A 25,483-nucleotide genomic window follows, 5' to 3' on the forward strand; every position below is an offset into this window, starting at 1 on the left:
ATGGAGGGCCAATTCCCCCTCTGTTTGAGGAGCTCAAGGATGTCTGAGAAGGAGACATCCTCAGAGGGGACCGTGGGGAACCCTCCGACTCATCTAAGTCGGTATCAGATGTAGTAGACTCAGGGGAGTCTGTGTGTTTCCTCTTACACGTCCTCTTCCGAGGGGGTTCCCCTGCAGGGTCAGGAGAAACCTCGGAAGAGGAGGAAATTCCCAGTGGGGAAACCTGGGGCGATGGATCCCTGGGCCTGAGAGCAAGAGGCTGGCAAGAGGCATCTGCAGGCACTGATGAGGGAGGAGCTAGAGGGATGGACCATTGACCGGGCTCAGAGGCCAGGACACTCCTCATCACCTCAAAGGCTCCTCTCCCCGGGAGGCCGGAACATACCCGCTCTGAAGAGACAGGAATGGTCGGCTCCAAAGAGAGAGAAGGCTCCGAGGCCGATGTCGGCGCCGAGCTTACCAAAGCCGAGGCCCTGAGAGGGAGAGCGGGGTCGGACAAGGGTCCGATGCCACTAGCCCCCTCGGAGCCGACAGCGGAAACCCGACGACCGGATCCCTCCAAGGAAGGTCTCAAGGAGGAGATCGGAGCCGAGGACGACGGAGCCGAAGGATGTATCGGCTCCGGCATCGAAACAGTCGCTGTCCCAAGAAGCTCCGGCTCCGAACTCTGGTGTGGAGTCTGAGGAGGAAGTTCAAGAATTGGGGCTATAGCCGAAGTCTGCTGAGACGGGCTATGGAGCATTTGGGCCAGTGCCTGAGACTTCAACAGCCTGCTTACCACCCTCTCCAAGTCGTGGTCAGACAGCCTGGAAGATCTCGAAGATCGGCTCCGATGGCTCCGCTCCGACAAAAGAGGAGATCCCGGAGCCGAGTGAATACTCAAAATAGAGGGGGACCGGGATCTCTTACGGGTCGAAGCCATCGGAGCCGAAGTCCCTTGAACCCCAGATGGAGCCGAGGATTTCTCGGCCCCGAAGCTGGATAAAGTGTCGGCTCCAGCCGGAGCCGACAAGGCCACAGCAGTCAGGGTATCGGAGCCAGCCGGCACCGAACCCACTACTTGAGTCGAAGAAGTATCGACTCCAGCCGGAGCCGATATCGGCTCCGACGGAGCCGGAGCCACCGGAGGAGGCTTGGACACTGTAGCCTGAGCCTTCGGTGGCTTATGAGGTTTTCCTGACCCTGATTTAGGAGGAGAACCTTCAGGTTTAAGTAAACCTCGGAGGATGAGTTTATTCCTCCTTTCCTGCAGGACTCTCTGGCTAAAAGCATGACACAAAGCACAGGAGTCCTGCAGGTGCAAAGGCCCCAGGCAATAAACACAAGAAGTGTGACCGTCTGTCAGAGACATTTTCTGACAGCACTGGTCACACTTCTTGAAGCCTGAGACCTTGCCTTCTTTTGACATCCTTAGGAGGATAGAACACAAACAGTCCCCACAAACACACAAATTAATCCCTTACACAAACACACAGGAAGGGATAACCAAGGGGAACTAGGCCTGACTAAACTACTTAAAATTAAAACTTATAAAAGTTTATAAAAAGGTTGAAAAATAGGGAATAGGGTGGGCTGTAACTAATTACAGACTACACTAACACTAACAGGGAAAAATAAACCCCTAACTACACTTTTTCTTATTTGACTAAGAAAAACTTACCTCAGCTGGCAAAGGAGACCTCTTTCGCTAAGCGGCAAACGAGATCTGAGGTAGTTCCGCCTTGCATCATGGGATATAGGATTGCCTCAAGCTGGTAAAAGGAGTTCTTGAGCTAAAGCAAGTGCCGAGTCGGAGCCGAGGATCGGCTCCGAACCCATCCAGCAAGAATGAAGGCGAGATTGACAACTTAACATTTGGTGTCAATAACTGAGGCATCGGTTGCAGGTAAGATGTCGGAGCCGATGTGGTTAAGGTCTGCGCCAACTGAACGGTGCCAATGTAATAGTAGTAGTCTGAACAGAGGAGCCCCTCGGTACCAATACAGTAAAGGCTACAGTAGATGGAGCCGAAATCACTAATGGCGTCGAAGGCCTTGGTGCCAAAGGTCTAGGCACCGAAAGCACTGGGTCAGACAGAGTGAGCTCCGAAGCAAAAATCTTAACCTTCTTAGGTCTTGGTTGGCGGGAGTCCCCAGCCTGGGACGAAGGCAGAGATTTGGCCTTTGTAGGATCATCCAATTTTTTCTTATGGGCTCTAGGAGGGGTTGAAGCCTCCGATCCAGAAATAGCCTTTGAAAAGGGAGATTTAAGAAGTCCCTTCAGTAACAACTTATTTTTCCTCTCAATTAAGGTTCTGCTGGAAAAGTTCTTAAAAATACCAAAAAATACCACAGGGCGGGTCAACAGATAAGTGAGACATACCCAAGCAATAAACACACAGAGAGTGTGCATCTGATGTAGGTAATTTGTGTCCACAATCTGAACACCTTTTAAATCCTGAACTACCTTTTTTATCTGCCATGATAGAAAAGGAGAAGAAGAAAGGGTACCAGCAATGGTACGAAGAATACCCAAAGGTAATGAAGAAGAGAAGGGTTTACCAATGATGGTAAGGGAGAAAATACCTCGCGGTAAAAAGTGCTGAGTAAAGAGAATGAAAACTCAAGGAAATATAGTTGCTAAATGCGATAAGGTAAGAGACAACAAATTAGAAACTTTTCTGACAGAAAAGGTTATATTAGACTAGTATGACAACAAATATCTATACTTAGCTCAAGAGAAGCAGCTTGACACGACCGAAAGGTGATGCGGCAAACTAAATCTGAGGTAACAGGGAGAGGGGAATTCTGGGTAAGAGGTTAGCTCAAGAGTTTGTAGCTGACTCGAGCTTGGAATATGGCCGGTTCAGTTCTGAGGTTAGAACCGATACCCATATGTAAGGAATGAATGAGGATTAACAATATCAGATAAAATATTGTGGTGAATTAAATATTAAATTCCAAGAAAATTCTCTTTCCCCAATACTCAAGACAGTTCAAATTTATGATTTCACTTTTTCCCAGAAAAATCTAAAATTGGTGTTCCTGGTTAGGTTAAGTACAAAACTTTCATTGACTTCCTCTTCAATGTCCCTTAAGATAACCATGATACATCTGGATGAATATATCCCTCAAGGGAGTCAATCACCTAGTCAACAGTAAAATGGATGACTAGTAAATCTCCAGGTCACTGAAGGGGACATATCTTTATCCCCCAAAGCTGCAGTGACCTTCAAGTGTGTGATAACAGTAAAGGGGGTGCAAGGATCACAGCTCATTACTTCAGAAGCTGCTTCTGTGAGGACACAGAGGTGCGAAGTCAGCTCCAATGTAGTCTTTATTTTTTTTTTTCAGCTGGAAGCTCAATTTGATCAAATTTCCTTTGAAGGAGTGACCCAGGCACAGAAATCATATCAGCAGATGTTCAGAAGACTGTTGCTGCAGGGTAGTCTCCCAATGTTCTTCTCCCTATCCTGCATACCCCATGGGTACACACCCCTGTTAAAATGCCAGTTATTTGTGATATAAAAAATGAGGCCACAATAAATGATTTCAAAACTTTTCCCACCTTTAATGTGACCTATAACCTTTGCAATGCAACTTGAAAAACAAACAAATCTGTTAGGGGAAAAAATATAAAAAATGTACCATAAGCTGGTTGCATAAGTGTGCAACCTTTAAACTAATACCTTGTTGAAGCACCTTTTGATTTGATTACAGCATTCAGTATTCTTGGGTAGGAGTCTACCAGCATGGCACATCTTGACTTGGCAATAGACGCCTGAAGGTTTTGGGCCAAAAGTGACTGGTATTTGGAACTGTTCATACTTCCCTCCACCTTGACTAAAGCCCCAGTTCCAGCTGAAGAAAAACAAACCCAAAGCATGATACTGCCACCATCATGCTTCACCGTGGGATGTGAAGTGTTGTTTTTGCACCAAATATACCTTTTGGAATTGTGGCCAAAAAGTTCAACCTTGTTTTCATCAGATCATAACACATTTTCCCACATTCTTTTGGGAGACTATGTATTGTTTTGCAAATTTTAGCCAGGCCTGGATGTTTTTCTGTGTAAGAAAAGGCTTCCGTCTTGCAACCCTACCCCATAGCTCAGACATATGGAGAATACGGGAGATTGTTGTCACATGTAGTACACAACCAGTACTTGCCAGAAATTCTTGCAGCTCCTTCAGTGCTGCTGTAGTTCTATTGGTAGCCTCCCTGACCAGTTTTCATCTGGTCTTTTCATCAGCTTTGGAGGGACATCCAGTTCTTTGCAATGTCACTGCTGTCCCATATTTTCTCCACTTTTTGATGACTGTCTTCACTGTGTTCCATGGTATATCCAATGCTGTGGAAATTTTTTTTGTACCCTTCTCCTGACTGATACCTTTCAAAAATGAGATCCCTTTGTAAGCTCTCTACGAACCATGGCTTTTGCTGTAGCAGGCAACTGAGTAAATGTCAAAAAAATCCTATTATGACAGCTGAACTTTATTTGAGGTTAATCAGAATCTCTATAATTGATGGCAGGTGTGTACCCAAGAAGACTGAATGCTTGCGATTTTTATTTTTTATATTTTCCCCCAACAGATTTGTTTGTTTTTCAATTGAATTGTACAGGTTATAGGTCACATTAAAGGTGGGAAAAGTTTTGAAATGATTTATTGTGCTCTCATTTTTTTATATCACAAAAACCTGGCATTTTAACAGAGGTGAGTACACTTTTTATATCCACTATAGATCTTTAGTTAGTCTTGTTAAAGACTTGATTTGTTTGCTCTGCCTTCAATAAAAACAGTTTAAGTTACTTCTCAAATTGTGTGTTAAAGTAATTTTTCATCAATTTATAACTGGTCTTATAACAGTTATGACTTCGGGCTGCAAACCTGCACTCAAAATAGGATCATCAGACTGCTGGAAAAGGTCAGGATGGACACTGATGTCCACTGTGGAAGACTTAGCTTGATATCTGCAGCCTAAACAGAAAACCCTTGAACTGTAATTTAATAACTCAGGCACTGAATACAAATAAAGTCACCATTACGTATTTTGTTCCAATCTGCTTCCACGCAATAACGCACCAGGTTTTCACCAGTATACAGTCCTTGGTAAAACCTGTATTCCCATGAGCTGATACTCTCAGTCTCCCGTTCTTTCTTCACACTTCCAGATCTCCTTGACATCTGACATATGTTATCCAAAACTTTGGTTTATATACATCTTTTACTGACAATCTGTTTATAGGGGTACCCATCCCATACGCACAAGTTATAGAGAGAGAGAATATCATCATAATGTCTTAGAATAGCCTTTAGCATACTGTACTGGTGAGAACCACTACACTATGTTAAACCACATTTGGCTAATATTCCAGTTAAAGTTGAGCAATTCTTTATTCGAATATGGAATGTTAAGCCTGAGTATATTCATGCAACAGTAAATTTCTGCACTTTTGGCATATTTCATGGGGAAGTAAGAGGTGACTGTTAAATGCAGCCATTAACAGGATATTGCCCCAGTCTTGCCAGCTTCATGGTGTATAGGAATAAATCCCTAGCTATGCTCTGGTTTTGATTAGCTGCCTGGACTGGTGGGGGAGCTTGTGACAAAAGACAGAGACAGACGAGGTAATGTCTGCTCACCTGTCTCATGAGTAGGATTGGTTATGCATGCCTGGAATACAAGGTCTCTAAATTAGAATCCCATTTCGCAGTGGAAATGACATGGAGTGCACATGCTACAAAAGGGAGGGCAGGGCCTTATCAGAAATACATAGTTTGTGGAAGCTTTTTAATTTAATCTATTAAACCATTGTTAACAGGGTAGTCCCACAAGGCTATCGGCCTCTTTTCTGGTAGATCTGAGATGGTATTTATTTAACTAGGGGAGATTTGGCCAGGGCATTGAGGAACTTTTTGATAGGTGCCATGGGCTATTTTACATCCACCTGAGCTACCACCAACTCAAGCAAATTGGACTTCGGTTCAACATCTCATCTGAAGGATGACGCACTTAGGAGTGCAGCACCCCCTTAGCGGCACTACAGTATCAACAATCAATCAATCTATCTGGTGCAGGAATAGAACCCACAGCCTTTTGCCCCAAAGGTTGAGTGGGTGTGCTCCCTGTTGTGCCACTGACACTGCTATAGTGAAGTGAGTGATACCTCTTGCTAGGGCTGCTGCAAAAGGGAAATCTTAGGAGAAAAAGGAATAACCCAATTTCTGACATATATCAGCACTGCTCTAACCAACTGTCTCATACCCCTAGGGAACATGTTGGCCATGGAACTGTTGTCTCTGGGGGACTGAGGCTTGATAGTGTCAGAAGTGAAACTAAAATTGAAAAAAAAAAAAAGATACACTGCACTAGTAGCGATGAGCATCTGAGGTGCATATTTTGTGGTAACAGTGTTTTGGCTTCCAGGAGTTTCCTAATTCTCCAAAAGTAACAGCATAAAGGTTTTATCATCTGTAGTACATTTGCCAGAAAAAAGACCACATCAGTCAGTCATCTAGGAGTGCACTTTATTTATTTATTTTGAATTGGGTAAAAAGGGTGGAGCACTGATCCCACTGGACCTATTTCATTCACAGCCCAGGATAAACAGAACAGATACATGACATTATATACACACTGAATGACATAATGCAATCTACACAAAGTGAATAACACCGTTGGCTAGAGGGTATAAAGGTAAAAGCTAAATTACATTATATGCAGAGTGGCAGGTAAAACACAATTATATACTTGCATGACATACAAAGTAGAAGTCAGAGCTGACATGCTGAAAGAATCACAATCAAAAGCAAAGTCAGAGAAATGTCGAGGGAAGAAAACCATGAAGAGGTTAAGTTATATGACCAGAGAGATCGCAGTTGCATTTTCCTAGAGTTTTGAAATGTGGTCTTATTTCTCATCGGAAAACAGGGTGAGAGGAATGATCTGCAAGAAAAGAAGGGAGAGATTCCTGCAGTCTGGACCAAGAACTGAGAAAGCATGGTTTATGCAGTGAACACTAGTTTGGGGGGTTTAGAAAAGAGAACATTAGAAGTTAAGATTTCTAAGGTTATATGTTGGTGCATCTCTGAATACTTTAGAGGCTAGTGAGGGGAAGGTGTTGTTCTTGATAAGTTTAAATAGCTGATCAGCAGAAAATCAGCCAGTTAGCTTTATCAATGGTTTTGCAGTGGTACTCATTTCTTAGGTTGAGAGTGATGAATCTGCAAATGGCATTTGAGGTAAACTGAATAGTTGGTACATTTCTTTTAGAGGCTGCAGCAATTAGAGGGACACAATATTATAGCTGAGCCAGTAAGATACCTTTACCTAAAGCATTTCTACAGGGTTTGAATAGAAAAGGAGATATCTTACTAGCCCAGAATAAGAGAGGGTTGATTTTTTTCGGTGTGTGGTCCAGGTGGAGTTAAATATTTACTAAATCCCTAGGTATATGAATGAAATGACATTTTCAATAGTATTATTAAAATGATCAAGGATTTTTAGAGGCCAAAGATGGGATACAGTATTAGAAATACATTGGGCACCTGTACACCTCTACCCTTTCGAAATACTTGTATGGGAAAGTAGTCATACAAAATGCTTACATTTATCACAACATATTAGTGTAATTCACTTATGGCGTGAAACACTCCAGAAATGCCAACATTGAAACTGATAACTGCTATTAAGCAATCTGCTAAATTTATACCAAAAGCAGGCTATAAAACATACACAACAAATAAGTTGGCAAAACTAATATCTGGAAACAAACAAGCTACAGTGCTACATACTGTAAAGTGAAATGCATAACACATGGAATAAAGCATGACTGACATCACAGGCACAGGGTGCAAGGAGGACCATTAACAGAAAATGATGCATACATTAGCAGCTTGTCATGTGTTTGTCAAACACACAATTCATAAAAAAATTCTCACCTCATCACTTATTCATGAGGACCACTACATTTACTTCTAACTACATACTCCTGCATTCAAGCTACAGTAATATGAACCTGCATTTCTATATGCCGTTGTCTGTCTGTCCGCAGTGAAGCACTCGCCCACACAATACGGCAGAGATCAACACCCTCCACTGATAGTCACTGTAAGCCGTTTGTCAAAGAGGATAAAAACTTTTGCTTTATTGAAGTTCAGACATACTATAATCGGACACATCGTACTGGACTTGGACACATGCTTTATTACTGATGAGCTCTGTGTATGTAATAATAGCTTTGCAGTTCTTATCTATATGGTTAGACTACCAACAGTTGCATGTTGTCAGCCATGTCTGGTAATGGTATGGGTGAAACAAAGGCCACGTCTGACTCCATTCTGGTTATTGCATATTCATGGAGTACTATGTACATCAATGGTGTGCTGTAACATACCTATACTGCCATGATCTCTCCTGGTGTGTTAACGGACTGCACCAGGGCTAACTCCATGCTTTTTCTTTTGCACTAGTAATATGCAGTGTGTATCATGTCTCTGAAGTTTAAACCTTTACTTAATTTGTGCACTGATTTTACTCTGGTATTTCTCTTTATTATACTCACTTGATTGTTCTTTCAGTAAAAGAAAGATCAATAATGTTTTAGTGGGATAACTTACTCAGTAAGATGATAACTAAATTGCCATTTGCACCTTCAATGCAATTGGAAAAATGTTTGGTTTATCAAAAGCCGTTATTTCTATTCTCATTTTCACTGGAGAGTTGTTAAATATTTATTAACATGGGATTTGTTTTATCAGAGCTAATGCTTTCTGTAACACAAGTATCCTATGCTAATAATACAACACAAAAGAGTGCAGTAGTAGGGCACTTCACCCTTATCTCCCTGCTACTATAAACACTTATAGCACAAAAGATGTATGGGTGCCAAAAATAAGAAGGAAAATGTAATTCTCATGCAAACTAAGTACAGCCAGGTTAGGTGTCATCATAAAACTGCAGCACAGTCAACGGGTAACAAAGATGCTCATGGTTATTTTATTCTAAATGACTGTAGTATACTGAAAAATTGTTTGGCATTTTAAACTCCTATAGCTAGAAGGAGTACATTACATGCTAAGGAAAACTGTATGTTTACAGGCCTGCATTCCACCAGTTTTTGAGACATTTAATTGCTTATCATGGAGTTCTTAAGGGGAATTATTATCTTCAGAGAGCAACAGTGCAATATACAGCTCTACAAACACAACAGAGGCACCATGCCAAAAGACGTTGAATGTTGGAGGACACAAAAAGGGTACTGACACAGAACAACAAATATAATGTTATCAATGTTTGTACCTAATTAGCACATATATGTGATGCTGGCTGCATATAATTTATTCAAACAAGTACAATTTAATCGAACTGAGCGCTTTCTTCTAGTATTACATAGGCTTCATCAGAGTTAGTATAACAAGTGAAACGAGCTCAATATATACAATACAATCAATTAGTCACATGACCACACATCACCATAAAATAATTAAAACATATTTTAAATAACCCCCCCCCAAAAAAACAAACATTTAAAATAGAACTAACCCCTACAAAAATACAAAAATACAAAAATTCCTATCATATATAAACTTTAAAACTTTACTTCATATTAAACTAAATAAGATTTCAATTTTAAAATACTAGAAATTGACACCTGATCATTATGTCCAGGGAACTTACAGGCATTCGACTTGAGTTGCCAAAATAATTCTTTGGCCTCTAATACATCTTCCCACAGACCACCCCTAGGGTTAACCACCATGCAGTCAAGACCAACGGTTACCAGCAATGTGTTTTGCAAGAGAATTATTTAAATTATTTTTCCTTATACTATGTTCGTAGATTCATTCCCTAACTTTTCTTTTAGTTTTACCTATGTAGAAACATAAGCATTTTAAACATTTAGCAAGGTGAATTACCCCTAAAGTGTTACAGTTACAGGGAATGTACTTTTAATAGTATTCCCATTAATAGTTATCTTGTCCGCCACTAACATATACTGACATTGCCCACAACTTCCACAACTTGTTGTGCCTGGTTTTCTAGAAGACTTAATTTTCCAAAGGTTGTCACCACTCTCTAACAGATTTTTCAAAGTGCTTCCCTTCTTATACACCACTAATGGTCTATCACCTATTTTGTCTAATACCCCATTAAAATATGAAAATACTCCCCACTTCTTATCTAATATACTTCTGATATGGGTGTCTTCTGCATAATACTGTATCACCAAACTAGAGGGATACTGTTTGTCACCTATTTCCCTACTATTAAAGATCTTTTTGATGTTCAAAACCTGGGATTTAACCAAAGGGCAAACAGACCCATCCTTCCTTTCCTGTTCAATCTTACCTTTGCCACTAAATTATCAGGGTAACCCCTATTTTCAAACATTTTCATGAACGTCTCACACTCATCACAAAACATGTCATCATTAGACACCATCCTTGCCACCCTTATAAATTGTCCCCTTACTATCCCTTTTTTTTGGTAGTAATGGGGACAGCTGTTAAAATGTAATAAGCTGTTACTGTAACTAGGCTTCCTATAAATAGTAGTTTTCAACGCTTTCCTATCATGATCCTTAAAAACCCTTACATCCAGGTAACTTATAGTATTGCTGTCATAATTGTACGCAAATTTTAAGAATGACGTAATGGAATTAAGATATTCAATACAGGGCAAAATATTGTTGATGTCATCTTCCCAATAAAAATATCATCCAGGTATCTGGAATACATTTCCCATGGGGGTGGGGGTGGGGGATGTCAAAAATTGTTCTTCCCATTTTATTAAAACTATATTTGCAAATATGGGGGCGCAAGACACCCCCATAGCCACCCCCTTTATTTGATGGAAGTATTGCCCATCTATAAATACAAAGCTATTATGCAAAACAACCTCCATCAGAGAATTTAACACATAAATCTCATCATCCTCAAAATGTTTAGTATCAATAAGAAAATCATTAAACCAAGTAAGCCCCACCTCATGGGGTATGACATTGTATAACTCCATTACATCAATAGTTAAAATGTCAAATTGTCAGAAAACAAAACATCCCTAATTTTTAGTAACAAATCCCAAGAGTCTTTGCATAGATAATTTACATTCATAACAGCGTCCTTAAGTTTATAATCAATACATTTTGAAAGGGGGTGAGTCTTTGAACAACTGGCATTGACTATAGGCCTCATAGGTGGGTTCCCCATATCTTTGTTCATCTTTGGAATGCCAAAGATGGACGGCACCAAAGGGTGCTTCACTTGCAAAAAATCATATAAGGTACCATCAAGTTTGGCCCTGATCAAACAAATCTTTAAGTAGATAGTCAATTTTTTGTAAGCCAGGTGAATAAAGTTTAACGATATTTCTTCATAAAAATTGCTTTCAAACAAATAATTAAACATACGATTAAGGTAGTCAACATTATGCATTACCACCACCCCACCCCCTTTATCAAGCTTCATCATTCGGACATTCCTATCCCTGACCAAACTAAGCAAAAGTTCAGACTCTGTTTTATTTAAGTTAGGAACAGTTTTAAAGTTTTTACTTAATAACAATGCTCTAAAATCCTGTTCAACCAATTTTTCAAACAGTATCGACGGTAATGGGAGCACCGGGTTAAACACACTACTACTCCTTAAGGTGTCAACCCAGTCATTGTTACTACTGTGTTCAAATATAAGTCTAAAATTCAATTTCCTGAGAAATAATTTTAAATCAACCAACAAGTGTTCAATTTTAGCATAGTTCGTGGGCACAAAAGTTAAACCGTTAGAAAGTAAGTCAGCATAGTTCCCACCATAGGTATTGCTTATAAAGTCATATAAATAAAAGTCACCTTGTACATTAGAACAAATCCTAAGTAAATCTGTCCCTTCATCAAACGTGTTGTCTAACAACATTTCGTTCAATGTCTCTTCTGTTGGTAATCCTTCTTGTTCGACCTCCATTGGTTGCCATAATTCTGTTGTTGAGGCCGCCAAGCTCGTTGCGCCCCTTCCCCCTGCAAATTCTTGTTCCGTAGTCTCTGGGAGCGCCTCACTGCTCTGTTTTTTTTAATAAGCATCTCCTTCGTCATCACGCTCTCCTTCCCTACGTGAAGTAGTAGGCCAATCAAAATCATTGTATTCATAGTTGCTACGCAACAAAGGGGGGATGGGGGTAAGCAAACCCTTGAGCATAGGCTTCTTTATCACATTTAAGTTTGTTATTTTTTCTTTTTTGTATCTCACATAGCTCATTATCAATCTCCACAAAAATACATAAGGAAGGATGGGTCTATTTGCCTTTTGGTTAAATTCCAGGTTTCGAACATCAAAGAGATTTTTAATAGTAGAAAACGGGTGACAATCCCTTCGTGATACAGTATTATGCAGAAGACACCCATATCAGAAGTATAATAGATAAGAACTGGGGAGTCTTTTCATGTTTTAATGGGGTATTAGACAAAATAGGTGATAGACCATTAGTGATGTATAAGAAGGGGAACACTTTGAAAAATCTGTTAGAGAGTGGTGACAACCTCGTGAAAATGAAGTCTTCTAGAAAACCAGGCACAAGAAGTTGTGGAAGTTGTGGACAATGTAAGTATATGTTAATAGCGGACAAGATAACTGTTCATAGGTTCATACTAGGCTATCTGCCTTAGGGCATTTATACGCCTAGCCAGAATGTGTTTGGCTTTCGCCACCCATTTTAAATTTATTTTGCTATGCCCTTTTTCGAGGTTAGTATACTGTGCCTCTGTCTAACAGTGACACAGAAGTGATACCCGGGGTAAACCTACGATCTCCCATCCACTCATCAAGATTCCTCTTGAAGAGAGTCAATGAGGGACTCTGCCTAACCTGGACTGGGATTTTATTCCAGAGTGAAGGGAGCATCTGGGTTATGAATCTGTCCCTTCAGCATGTCCTATTTATTTCAGTGCTGAGGTTCAAGTCTCTCGAGCGCGTAGCTCGATGGGATTTGGATTTTCTGAGGTGCAGCATGTCCATTAATTCCGGGTTGGACATGGCTTTACACGCCAGGCACAGATCGCCTCTGAACAGGCGGTATGCCACTGAGTAGAGCTGGAGTTTCTTTAACCGGGCAGCATATGGCATCTGTTTGAGCCCTTTGATCCTCTTGGTGAGGTACTTTTGGGGTCTTTCCAGTTGCTGCAGGTGTCTGGTAAGGTACATCCCAAAAGGGGCATTGTACTCAATTATGGGCCTGATGAGGGATGAGTAAAGAGGCACGATGACCTCCCCTTATCTAGATGTGAATCCCTTCATGATTAGGTGGGCTATATAAAATGTTTTTCTAACCACTTTGGCCACGTGGTTGTCAAATGAGAGATTGCTATCAACTTGGGTCCCCAGGTCCCTAGTTACTTCTTCTGTACTTAATTGATTACCACCTATGTGGTAATTTGTGGGCACTTTGTTTTTGCCAAAGGGGATGACTATACACTTTTTGGCATTTAGCTTGAGGCCATGGCTCTGGCACCAGTTGTCTGTTTCTATGAGGCCCTTTTGGAGGATGCTTGTGTCGGCTGGAGAGTCGATTATGGCACCCAGTTTGCAGTCATCTGCGAACTTGGTCAGCCACAGTCCTTCCGTGTTGGCCTGTACCTCCGAGAAATATATACCGAAGAGAGGTCCCAGGACTGAGCCTTGTGGGACACCACTTGTAACTGGTTTGGAGTCTGACATGGCTCCAGCAATTCTAACCATGTGGGTTCTGTCCTTGAGCCAGTTTGCAATCCATCTAGTGACATCGGGGTTTATATTTCAGCTGGTGAGCTTATCTATAATGCCCGAGTGGGGTACTGTATCGAAGGCTTTTGCAAGGTCCAGGTAGGCTGTGTGGACCACCTTCCCCTCGTCAATAGCCTTGGTGACTGTTTCAAAGAAATCAACCAGGTTGAAGAGGCAGGATCTGCCCTTAACAAAGCCGAACTGGGTAGGATCCAGTGTCTGTAGGTCCCCAATATCTTTATTTATGAGGTCCATGATGATCCTTTCCATAGCTTTGCAGACCAAGCTAGTCAGGCTTAAGGGGCGATAGTTTCCAGGATCCGTTGAGGCACCACCTTTATGGAGAGGGACCACTGTTGCTGTATGCCACTCTTTGGGCACATATCCTGTAGTAAGGCTGAGATTGAACAGTAGTTTTATGTTTGGGTTTAGCTCTTCTTGGAGTTTATGTAGGACGCAGCCCGGGACACCGTCTGGTCCCATTGATGCTGTGTTTTTTGCTTTGGAGAGGGCGGCTCTTACCTGAGCATCTGAGATGTCAGGGGGGCAGCACTCTGCTGGGATAGGTATTTGCCCTTTTGGTGGGGAGGGGGGGGAGAAGTTTGCGCTGAACCTGTCAGCTAGGATGTTGGCAATGTCTGTGGGTTCAGTGTATTTTTTGTAATTTTGGACTAATTCTGAGCATATCTGGTAATTACCACCCAGGTTCTTAACATAACTAAAGAAAGCCTTGTGATTATCCTTAGTGTCCTGTGCAATTTTTCTCTCGAAGCTGGCCTTAGACAATTTTATGAGTGCCCGTAGTTTTTTGCTAATACTGATCAGTGATGCCTTCCCTTTTTGGGATTTTGCTCATCATTTAGTAGCTTCCTCCTTCTATTGTATAGCTTGTTTATGGCTGGGGTCACCAGACATGACGTCTGCCTTTGGAGGATTGGGTCTTGGTTTTATTTGGGATCGCATGATCCATGCCTTCCTGAAGGTGTTCATAGAATGCGGTCTGGGCCGTATTTTCCACAGACCCGGGGGCTTTGAAGGATTCCACCTCGGTTTTGAGGAGTGTGAAATTTGCTTTAGAGAAGTTTTTCACTGTGGTTTTCTGGGCAGGGGGTGGGGTCGGGATGTGAATATCCAGTGAGATTAGTTTATGGTCTGATCTTACCAGTGAGGGATACACTTCTGGTCTGGAGCATAGAGTCCCCATGTTGGTGATGATCAGGTCCAGTATGTTTTCCCCTCTTGTGGGAGTGGTAACAAGTTGTTCCATAGCATTTGAGTTTATAAATTCTAGGAACCTTTGGGCTAGGGTGTTGGAGCTAGAGTAATGCTCCCAGTCTATGTTTGGGTAGTTGAAGTCGCCCAATATAATGGTGTTTGGAGAGACCTTCATATTTTCCAGTGTTCTCAGAAAGGCCGAGTGGGGTTCCTGGGTTTGGGAGGGTGGTCTGTAGCAGGCTATAAACTGGAAGGCAGTTTTACCCACTGTTAGTTGCACATGGATAGTCTCTGATGCTTCGTGCTTTGCCACCAACCTGGAGGTGTGGGTATCTTTGATGAATATCGATACTCCCCCTCCTTTTGTGGTTCGGTCCAAGTTTTGGGGCTGAAAAGCATGGTATGAGGTATAACTTGGTAGTGCTGGGGTGCTCTCGGGAGCCCTGAACCAGGTTTCTGTTACTGCACAGATATCGATGTTCTCCATGCTAAGGAGAGTTTCGAGTGCATGCATCTTGAGGTTTGGACTTCTGGCGTTGAGTAGCATTACTCTTAGTTTCTTATCCCTTGTCCTATGGAGGTGGGTTTGTCTTTTGAGCCTTGCCTAAAAAAGGCACTATGGGGGTAGCAAGAGCCTTTGCCAATATCCAAAAGCCCAGGGGTGACGGGTGCAAGCCGTCCCTAGCGAAGCATCGTGGCTTGTCGAGCATATCATCCCAAGCTGACAGGCATTGGATCCCCTTTGAATGACACCAGTACTTAAGCCAATTGTTGAAATTGATCATCTTGTCTTCATATTGTGGCATCATTCTTGGTGAGGGTAAGATGCTACTCAAGGTCAGGGTCACACCGGCCTGGGCTACATAAGAGAGCTCCTTTATGTCTCTCTTCATGTAGTCCAGGGAGGTACGTCTCAGGTCATTCACACCAGCATGGACAATGACCAAGTCATATTTGTACTTGCCTTGGAGTGACCTGAGTGCTTGTGTTATGTGGCGGATCCTAGCGCCCGACAGGCTGCTCACCATGACCCTCTCCTTGTTCAGCCTGGTGAGCGGGACGTCAGTGTGCCTGACGATAGAGTCACCTATTACAAGTGTATCAGGTGTGTTGTTTAGTCTTAAGGGCTGTGACTGTTCGGCACACTGGCTTTGTGAGATATGTGTTGCACGTGTTTTGTTTTGGGGTAGCGGTTGCTTGGGTGTCTGCTTTGGAGGTCTCTGCTGCTTAGGCAGATCTTTATTTAGAGCCTCCGAGTATGTTTTTGTGTGATTATGTGTTTGGTTTGCTGTCGTGGTAGGTCTATGTGAGACTGGAATTGTAGTGAGTGTGGTTTCCTTCTCCTCCTGACTGGTTATGCCAGTACTGAGTTGAGAGAGCTTAGCCTCCAGTTTGGCTATATGGTTGCATCTCTCACATGTGTTGGAATTTGTTGGGAGGAGGAGAGGGTTGTCTGTGTACATGAGGCAGTTGTAACATTGCCTCAAGATTCCCAGATTCACCAGCTGGACCGGAGAGGAGATTGACAACTGACCTTTGGACATGCTAGAATAATATTGGGAATTCCTTAATAATTGAAAACAAGGGCCAGTGGGGAGTGAGGGTGTAGTGCTTTTAATTTTTAGTGCTGACTTATATAATGAGAATACTATTAAAAGTGTGTTCCCCTGTAACTGTAACACTTTAGGGGTAATTTACCTTGCTAAATGTTTAAAATGCTTATGTTTCTATATAGGTAAAACTAAAAGAAAAGTTAGGGAACAAATCTACGAACATAGTTTAAGTATAAGGAAAAATAATTTAAATAATTCTCTTGCAAAACACATTGCTGGTAACCCTGATCATAGCTTCCAGTTTTTTGGTCTTGACTGCGTGGTGGTTAACCCTAGGGATGGTCCATGGGAAGATTTATTAGAGGCCAAAGAATTATTTTGGCAATTCAAGTCGGAAGCCTGCAAGTTCCCCGGACTTAATGATCAGTTGTCAATTTCTAGTATTTTAAAATTGAAATCCTATTTAGTTTAATATGAAGTAAAGCTTTAAAGTTTATACATAAGAATTTTTGTATATTTGTATTTTTGTAGGGATTAGTTCTATTTTAAATGTTTGTTTTTTGGAGGGTATTATTTAAAATATGTTTTAATTATTTCATGGTGATGTGTGGTCATGTGACTAATCAATTGTATTGTATATACTGAGCTCGTTTCACTTGTTATACTAACTCTGATGAAGTCTATGTAATACTAGAAGAAAGCGCTCAGTTTGATTAAATTGTACTTGTTTGAATTTATTTGGGACTCCTTGGTGTTTGTGGTTACAGCTGGTTTGCTTTGCCTGTTCGTTGTTTGCTTCTACCTGCTTCCTGCATATAATTTATGTTGGAGCTGGAATGCAAAATAGTTCCACTTTCACATAAGCGGCATCACTTAAAAGTGTTACAGTAATGGTAGAAGTAACATTTGTACAGCTACTGTTAATGCAGTATAACAACATTCTGATCCATCAGTTTCTTTACCTGTTGAAGGATGACAAAGAAGAAACAAATGTCTTGTCTTTTGTCATTTCCATATTTTCCATCTGACCTACATATTTCCAAAATTCCAGTCAGACAGCATTGGATAGTCTGTGATGCCATCTCATGCAGTAAACAAAGTTGCAGGTGTTAATAGACAAAATGCACAGGGACAGGTTTGTAGCCTGGCATTTCACACCTGCATACATGACAACAATGCTTATCTACAATGGCTAAATGAACTGGACAAACAAAATACCTAACCCGGAATATACAGTGTGGATTTTTATTTAGGATTTGTAACAAGCCAGTAGACACTATCATTAAGAATTCTGACATACTAAAAGTGTCAGATATTGACTGAGTAGCACTGCATTTTATCTTTGCTAAAGGTTATCCAAACAATTCTGAAAAAAAAGTTCGTTATCAAACTCTTCTTGCATCAGACTGTGACAATATGGCAGATGAAGCAGTTTTAAAAGATAAAATCAGAAATTAAGATGTTACACTTGAGAAGTAAGCATGGAGTACTAAGTGAAATGCTGTCATCTTCACAAATCCTCAAAAAAGGTTGTGCCTGTGCCAGTATCTTGCTACATATTAGTAAATTCAAAGTCACATATTTATACCCTACTCACATGCACAGGAAGTGAAACTAATATATTTTACTTCTGGAGACATAATGGCACGAGACATTGGACTTAGCCAAGGTCAAACTGTATGCAGCTGGGAATCAATGGGATTCAAACCAAGAGCTAAAGCCTTACAGTCCACATATTAACCACTGTGCTATACTGCCCACAATATAGTTTTTACTTCACACTTCAAGTAAAGGTGGAGTAATCATGAGCTTTTCCTTCTGTTTACAAGTGGAATTTCAAATGGTCTTGGACTAATATAAAGCAAAATAGATTACTATAATAAACTTCTTTAGCTTTCCACATTAATTTATTATTAATTAAATTACATGAAGCCTTACATATCTACAGAAAACAAGCAATGTATGTAAGACAGACATTTTCAGAATCAAGACAGATATCTAACACATCACTCTTTATTCATTTTAGTTCTGGACATTACATGGCCAAAATGTCAATAAAGCATCATGTACATCATCTGTAAAATATTTTAAAGAAGTTTAAACCTGAGAGAGTACAGTTTTCTAGAATGAACAGTTTACTTTTTATTATACAGGTGCTTTATAACATTACCAAAAAATAGAAATGCTGTATAAGCAAACATGTCACAATTCTTTAAAAAAAAATAATATTGACTATGTTGTGACTACTAGCTTGGATCCGGCACAGTTATTATTTAGATACTTCTAGTTTTTTACCTCTACCTGTTGGCCTCTTTTTATCCAATTGTTTTTGATGTGATTTGCAGCCTTGTTTATTGCTGCTCATCATAGTTAAGCCTGCAGACTATTTCTTTCCTAGTCAATGACCAGACGGTGACCAAAGTAGAAAATCAAACCTGTACCCTGTGTTCATTAGGCAAACATCTTAACCACTATACCAATTTCCAACCCTTATTTGTTTGGAAACCTCAATAAAATAGGATTGTTAAAAAAAAAAAAAAAAAGTCCTTGCCATGCTTGCCTAAAAAAAATGCATTTTGTGCAAAGCAAGTCAAAGGATGGGCATTGCAGTGAACTAGTCAGCCTTCAATCAATGTCCTTTAAAGCCTAAGAAATTAGTTCTGTACTATATACATTTATGAAGGCTACAGGAGGATAAGGAACATCACTGTAACTGTCCACATGAATGCAAATTAATGATTTTGTTTTAATGTTTACAGAAAAAATCTAGAAAGAATACAGCTGTGCTAAATACTTATCTATGGAAGTCCAGAGAATATGAAAACTGTGCTAGTGGAGAAGACTTAGAAAAACATACAAGATCCTCCTGTTTGAAAAGCTCGTTTGAAGATGGGTGCAATCAGCTTCAGACCTTAACAGAGGTGTTCACAAATGCCTAGGAAAGCAAAGCAGATAATGGATTACCACAAATCCTGAGGGCAGACTTAAATTTCTTTTCAGACAGGCATAATGCGTACTGAGTATTGAGTTACAACTAGCTGCCATCTTCAATTAAAACTTCAGTTTATTTATCTGCATAGAAGATATTATCATTTTAGACCGTGCCTCAACAAGTTTCTTATTGCTTAGAAGAACTTAGAAGACAAAGCGGAGAGAACCGTCTGGATGAAATTCAATACCTCTCTGTCATTAAGAAATTATAGGAACAGTACACTCAAAACATGTTTCTCTACTAATGGTGACTAGGTGACTATGGGACCTTATTTTCGTATTAACTCAGGGAAGCCTTTAAACATTCTTTCTAGCAGGATAAACAACAAACTGCACTGAAGAATGACACTATGAAAACTGACTTAGAAGCAACGCTGAAATGAAAGAAATGAGTAAACACAGTTTTGTAGGTTAACCTGCTCATGTGTTTTACACTGCTTCCATGTCCTCTTCCCTATGTTCCTGTTATTCCTGTAGCTGGAGACAAGAGACCAGGCAGGACTTGGATTTCCAGTTACTGAGAAATCATACTAACAGTAATTATTTGAAGTCCTAAAAGCTGCCCAGCTCTTAAAAATGTTTCCACGGAGTGATGTGGAGGTTAACTGCTTTTTTACAGATCCACTGGGGATGTTGGAGATGTAGTACAACTGTAATATCACGAATCATAACATCAGTCAAACAAATTACAACTTTCTATAATGCAGCCTTCCCCTTAGGGTAGCACCTTCCATACCCACCCGCTAGCCTAGACATGCCACCATTCTGTGTCCTGGTCTCCACTAGGGCAGTGACACCAACCTGCCTTTAAAAATGCAAACCTGTAACCCCCCCCCCCCCCCACCGAAAAGAAGCAAGTAGACACATCCTCTTCATTCTTCTTTCTTGTACTCAAATGCCGGCTCCAACAAATGCTCGAGCTATTATCAGAATCTGGGTCGGGTCATCTCTGTCAATGTCAAGGTTTTATCCCTCTATTTCAGCATAACTGGTAGATTCTTATGAAATGCCTGCTGGAAACTCATCCTGACCTGGAGATTTGCCTACTGGGAGATTTGTGATTAAATGTCTAACAATGGAACCTATGACATTTTCCAAGGACCATCTGTGCAAGAAATGTTAATTCTACACTTGAGAAAATGTGCATTACTGGAGGGGATCTATTTAAGTCACCAAATCACACAATATATACCAAAGATGAAGCTCGTCCAGTACTTCTAAGGGTCACTTTCCTCAATTTTGGAACTAACTCAGCATTTTTACATTCCATAACTTTGAGGTCTAAAAAGTCCCTAAAATATCTTTATGGAACAAAAAAAAAATTGTTAATTGTAGCTGGGTCTTAGAATACTACTACTACTGTTTTACATTTCAAGGTACTTTGCTTTAAAACAAATTTCTGTTTTATACTGTGTGGCAGATACACTTATGTACTATGTCTTGGTAATATTAATAGATTCTGTTTTATCTATGTCAGTTGTTTTACAATACTTTCAAATGTATATATATATGGTAGCTTGTGGGTATGTCACAGACTCCTGTTTTACAGCTACTGCTGCTGTTTCCTTACTGCTGCTCAAACGTTTTTTAATGCATTTAGTGGGATTTCCTCTTCTTCCAACACTCCTTAACCCAACCTTTGTATTTGTCCTTTTTTAATTTTAAACCAGTTCAGTCTGGCTGCAGCCCCTTCATCACAAAATTAACAAACAGCTCACCACATGTCAGCCTGGGAATGCTTCTGAATACAGACCTTTGAGGGAAACGTGCAGCTTAATGCATCCCTGAAAGTGCAGTGCTATCTTCAAGTAGGTAGCACTTTCATATATTTGACTGGAATTGCAACTGCCTTCTCTGGACTGATGGTCATAGACAAAGTGGTTTCCACCCCTACCCCAAGGATAAAAAAGTAAAGGATGAAAAAGTATTACAGAAATTATTTTGCTGGACCACAATAAAGACAAGTACTTTGTGCACCATTTATTAGTTACCTCCATTTTGTTGCAAACTTTATTGCTCCACTGTGGGCGCATTACTACTTCACATTTCCATTCTTCTACAATTATTTTTCAATTTCTTCCCTTCCTTTGAGATGCATGTATTATAAGCTTCTCCCCAAGACAGAGTTATGAACTTGAATAAAAATATATCCACCCAAAAAAGTTTACATACAATTGTCCGGTTTGATATGAAGAGGTTCGACTAATACTGCCACCCCTTGACAAGAATAAAACTTCTGATAAAAACAGAGCATACCCAAGATGTAAATAACTGTTATGACTTAACTAACTTCCATACACTTCAAAGTTTTCACAGTTTGTGGCATAAGTGTCTTCCAACAAAAGTCATATTAAAATAGCATAATTATAAGGTTTTATCATTTGCCATGTGAAGTTATAGTGACCCCCCCCCCATATCTGCTGTGAGAATCTTCTGCATTAGATACAGTTATCATAAGTGCTCCAAGTTAAAGCTCAGCATTCCTCCACCAATTCAACACGAGAGGTTTTCTTCTTAAAATGGAAATCTCTCACCACACAACAACAAAGCAATAGAACTAGGCAATGACAATTTGCACCATAATACGATTTACTGACATGTATGAGCTAATGTTATTGAATATCAGATCAGAGAATTTCTGAATTCAGTACACTCCTACTGTATCAGTTCACATGCATCACCATGAGCAACAGATAAAAAATTAATAAATCAGGAACAGAGTAAAGATGTCTCATATTTAAGGCTGCTAATCAAATTGTGAATGCAAGATTATAACCGTCTTTCAGACATCAAAAACATGTCTTCTCACCTACAGTTTAAAATCTCATTGTAAAACTGCCTGTTGAGGAATGGGTCTGCATATGTAACCAGCTCGTTACTAAGACCCCTTCTTATTGTAATCTTATTCCATCAATGTATTAAAATTCCCAGTGAAATCATACCCATCAACAAAATTGCCCTGCCCTTCTACAAACGCCATTACTAAGTACTCTGCTTATGCTGTCAAATGAAAATAAGACAAACCAAATTAATATGCACATATAATGTTAGTGCACTATAATGCTAAAATGAATGACTACTGCTTAAGAATATTTACAGCATAGTGATAAAGGTAGCCATGTGCCTCCGTTATCAAAATGTGACACTGACATTGCAGTGCAGCATAAGGAGGGTGCTGCACTCAAGTGTGTCATCCTTCGGATGAAACGTTAAACAGAGGCCTCATGTGGATGAATTGGTGGTAGCTCAAGTGGATGTAAAAGATCCCATGGCGCGTTCTGAAATCAGTAGGGGAAGTTCTCCAGTGCCCTGGCCAGATTTACCATAGTAGTATAAATACCGCCTCAGGTCTCCCCTGAAAAGAAGTCACTGGGACTAACCTGGTTAACAAAGGAAGGATAGATAGATAGATAGATAGATAGATAGATAGACAGATAGACAGACAGACAGACAGATGAAATTAAATTAAATTAAATTAAAAGAGGCATCCGTTCCTAGCAGTAATGATCTTAATAAGAAAAATACATTTATGGCTATTATGCAACAAACTCATTCAAACTAGACTTCTTCTTTCGGCTTTTCCCGGTTAGGGGTTGCCACAGCGGATCACTGTGCGCTCATGATTGGCAGTGGAGTTTTACAGTGTCGAGATGCCAGCCCGGCACCCCACAGAAGGCACACACATGCACGCACTCACACCTAGGGCCAATTTAGTGTATCCAATCTACCTACAGCATGTCTTTGGGATGTGGGAGGAAACCAGAGCACCCGAAGGAAACCCACGCGACCACAGGGGGACATGCAGACTCCACACAGAAGGTACCCCAGCCGAGGATCGAACCGGAGAACCTCTTGCTGTGAGGTGGCAACGCTAACCGCTGCACCACCGTGGCCGCCCGTTCATTCAAACTAGACTACAGTTCTTAAATGTAACATTTAATATAAAATATATTTACTTGTAGATTTTGTTTTTTCTGTTAAACATTACTGGGAATTGGTAAATGGGCATGACAGAGAGGCCTTGCAGCAATTACTGCTATTACACATGGGCGTTTTAAAATGGCACTTTCTACTTTTGTTACACAAGTTTTTTTTTTTCTGCAGTCACTTGATAGCAATAGCATCTCTGAAATGATATGGACAAGCACACATTCACAGTGTTGGTTTACTGCCAGCAATACTGAAGCACTGACACAGTACTGACATTGTGTGTGTGTGTGTGTGTGTGTGCGCGTGTGTGTGTGTATATGTGTATGTGTGTGTGTGTGTGTCTGTGCGCGTATGAACTCAGTATGGACATTTTTTACCCAGAAGATTTTTTTAAAGTAATTTGCTGATAAAAATAATCTTACTTGTGCACCACAGTATGTTGTGTCTTTCGGCTTTTCCCGGTTAGGGGTCGCCACAGCGGAACTCCGGTCAGCTAATGATTGGTAGTTGATTTTTACGTGCCGAGTTACCAGCCCTGACGCACAACCTTTAACGAAGGTACACCCATCCACGCAAAAGACGCTCTAGCTGAGAATCGAACTGGACAGCATGTTACAGTAAGGCGCCAACGCTACCGCAGCACCACCACCACGGTCCGCTGCTCCAGCATTTCTCCCCTCGTGTTTTCTGTTCTTTATTATTAAAAGAAACGTTAAAAATTGGCATTTTTCCATACAGTGATGCCATGGAGTGTATAAAATGAACTTTAACCTCTGTGACATCAGCACAGGGAACACCTCTCGTGTCCATAAATTTTAATGCTCACAGCATCACACAGTTTGTTCAGGTACACATTACGGTACTGTCTTGTGATTACTTTAAGAACACTTAGTTTGAAAGCTGACTAAAAAAATTAACAGTAAAAGTGCTGCTGACATTTTCATATGGGTTTGTATTTTACATACAGAAACACCTGCTGAAAAAAGTTTCCTTACAATTGAATTTACTGAATTCCAACAGTTTAACACACTGATCAGAGAAATTAATGGGAGAGAGATGTCCCTGATGAATTCTGACTGCACACAAAATTTCCCAAGATACTACTAGATTGCCTCATGTGTGGCTTGGAATTTAGTACCACTGAAATGGTCAAAGTAATAAATCCCAGAGCCATGAGAAAAGTACGGAGTGACACAGCTGACTGGAAAATGGTCCAGTGAAAGAATGGCAACATAAATTTTAATTTGTCTTTTTGAAAGAAAATCCCTTCAAAAACCTAAACTCAGGGCAACATCCAAATACATTTTAACAAGCTAGGGTTATAAATCCAACTTTTTTCATGTTTACAATCAAGTTTAGGCTGCTAAAGACAGCCAGAGCTATGTTGACACTGGCATGTAGATCTTTAATGCAAGTGTCCGTATATGGCTATCATCCAAGCCAGGGTAAAAATAAAACTCAAGAGTTTATACAGATAAGCAGACTCTGCGGTTCAACAGCTCAATGTATGTGAGCTACAGCACACACTAGAATAAAAAAAGTAGCTGCCCATGGATAATTAAGAGTGTAATGCCCACCAGTACAATAAGTGAATTACAAATATACCAAGGGAAAAAATGTACACATCAAAAATAGTATTCAACCTGTAAAACACTAACCTATTACACAACTGGCAATAGTTAAAGTGGCACCTTATTTAACATCTATACACTTGCAGCACAAAAATGCAGTATAAAAAACAGTTTACCCAGCTGCAGTCTGCTCTGACACATTGAAATAAAGCCATGCATACATAAAACATATTTAGATTGAACACTTGAAGGATGAGCTGCATAAAAACAGTGTAGTACAATAGAGAGAATTAGAATCCTAAAGTTACACTCAACTATCTCAAAACTGAAACATAACAGATCACAACACAAAAAATCAATGTTAGATAATCCTCATCTGTCTGCCCCCCCCCCCCCCAAAAAAAAGGGTACTAAAAGTGATCCAATACCGAACATAAATATATGTGGAGGGTTGAGGTCAGTGCTAAGCAAAAAAGGAACACTGCAAACCTCTG

The 25,483-nt window shown here is 40.4% G+C and overlaps 1 protein-coding gene across 1 annotated transcript in view; it reads right to left on the reverse strand.

Annotated features, from left to right (window-relative positions):
* IMP3 (IMP U3 small nucleolar ribonucleoprotein 3) overlaps positions 1 to 25,483 on the reverse strand; it is a 1,257,621-nt gene that overhangs the window by 997,700 nt on the left and 234,438 nt on the right. The window lies entirely within an intron of this gene.

Source organism: Protopterus annectens, chromosome 10.part0 (genome assembly GCF_019279795.1).
Source record: "Protopterus annectens isolate FY-2018-M chromosome 10.part0, PAN1.0, whole genome shotgun sequence".
Taxonomy (NCBI): domain Eukaryota; kingdom Metazoa; phylum Chordata; order Ceratodontiformes; family Protopteridae; genus Protopterus; species Protopterus annectens.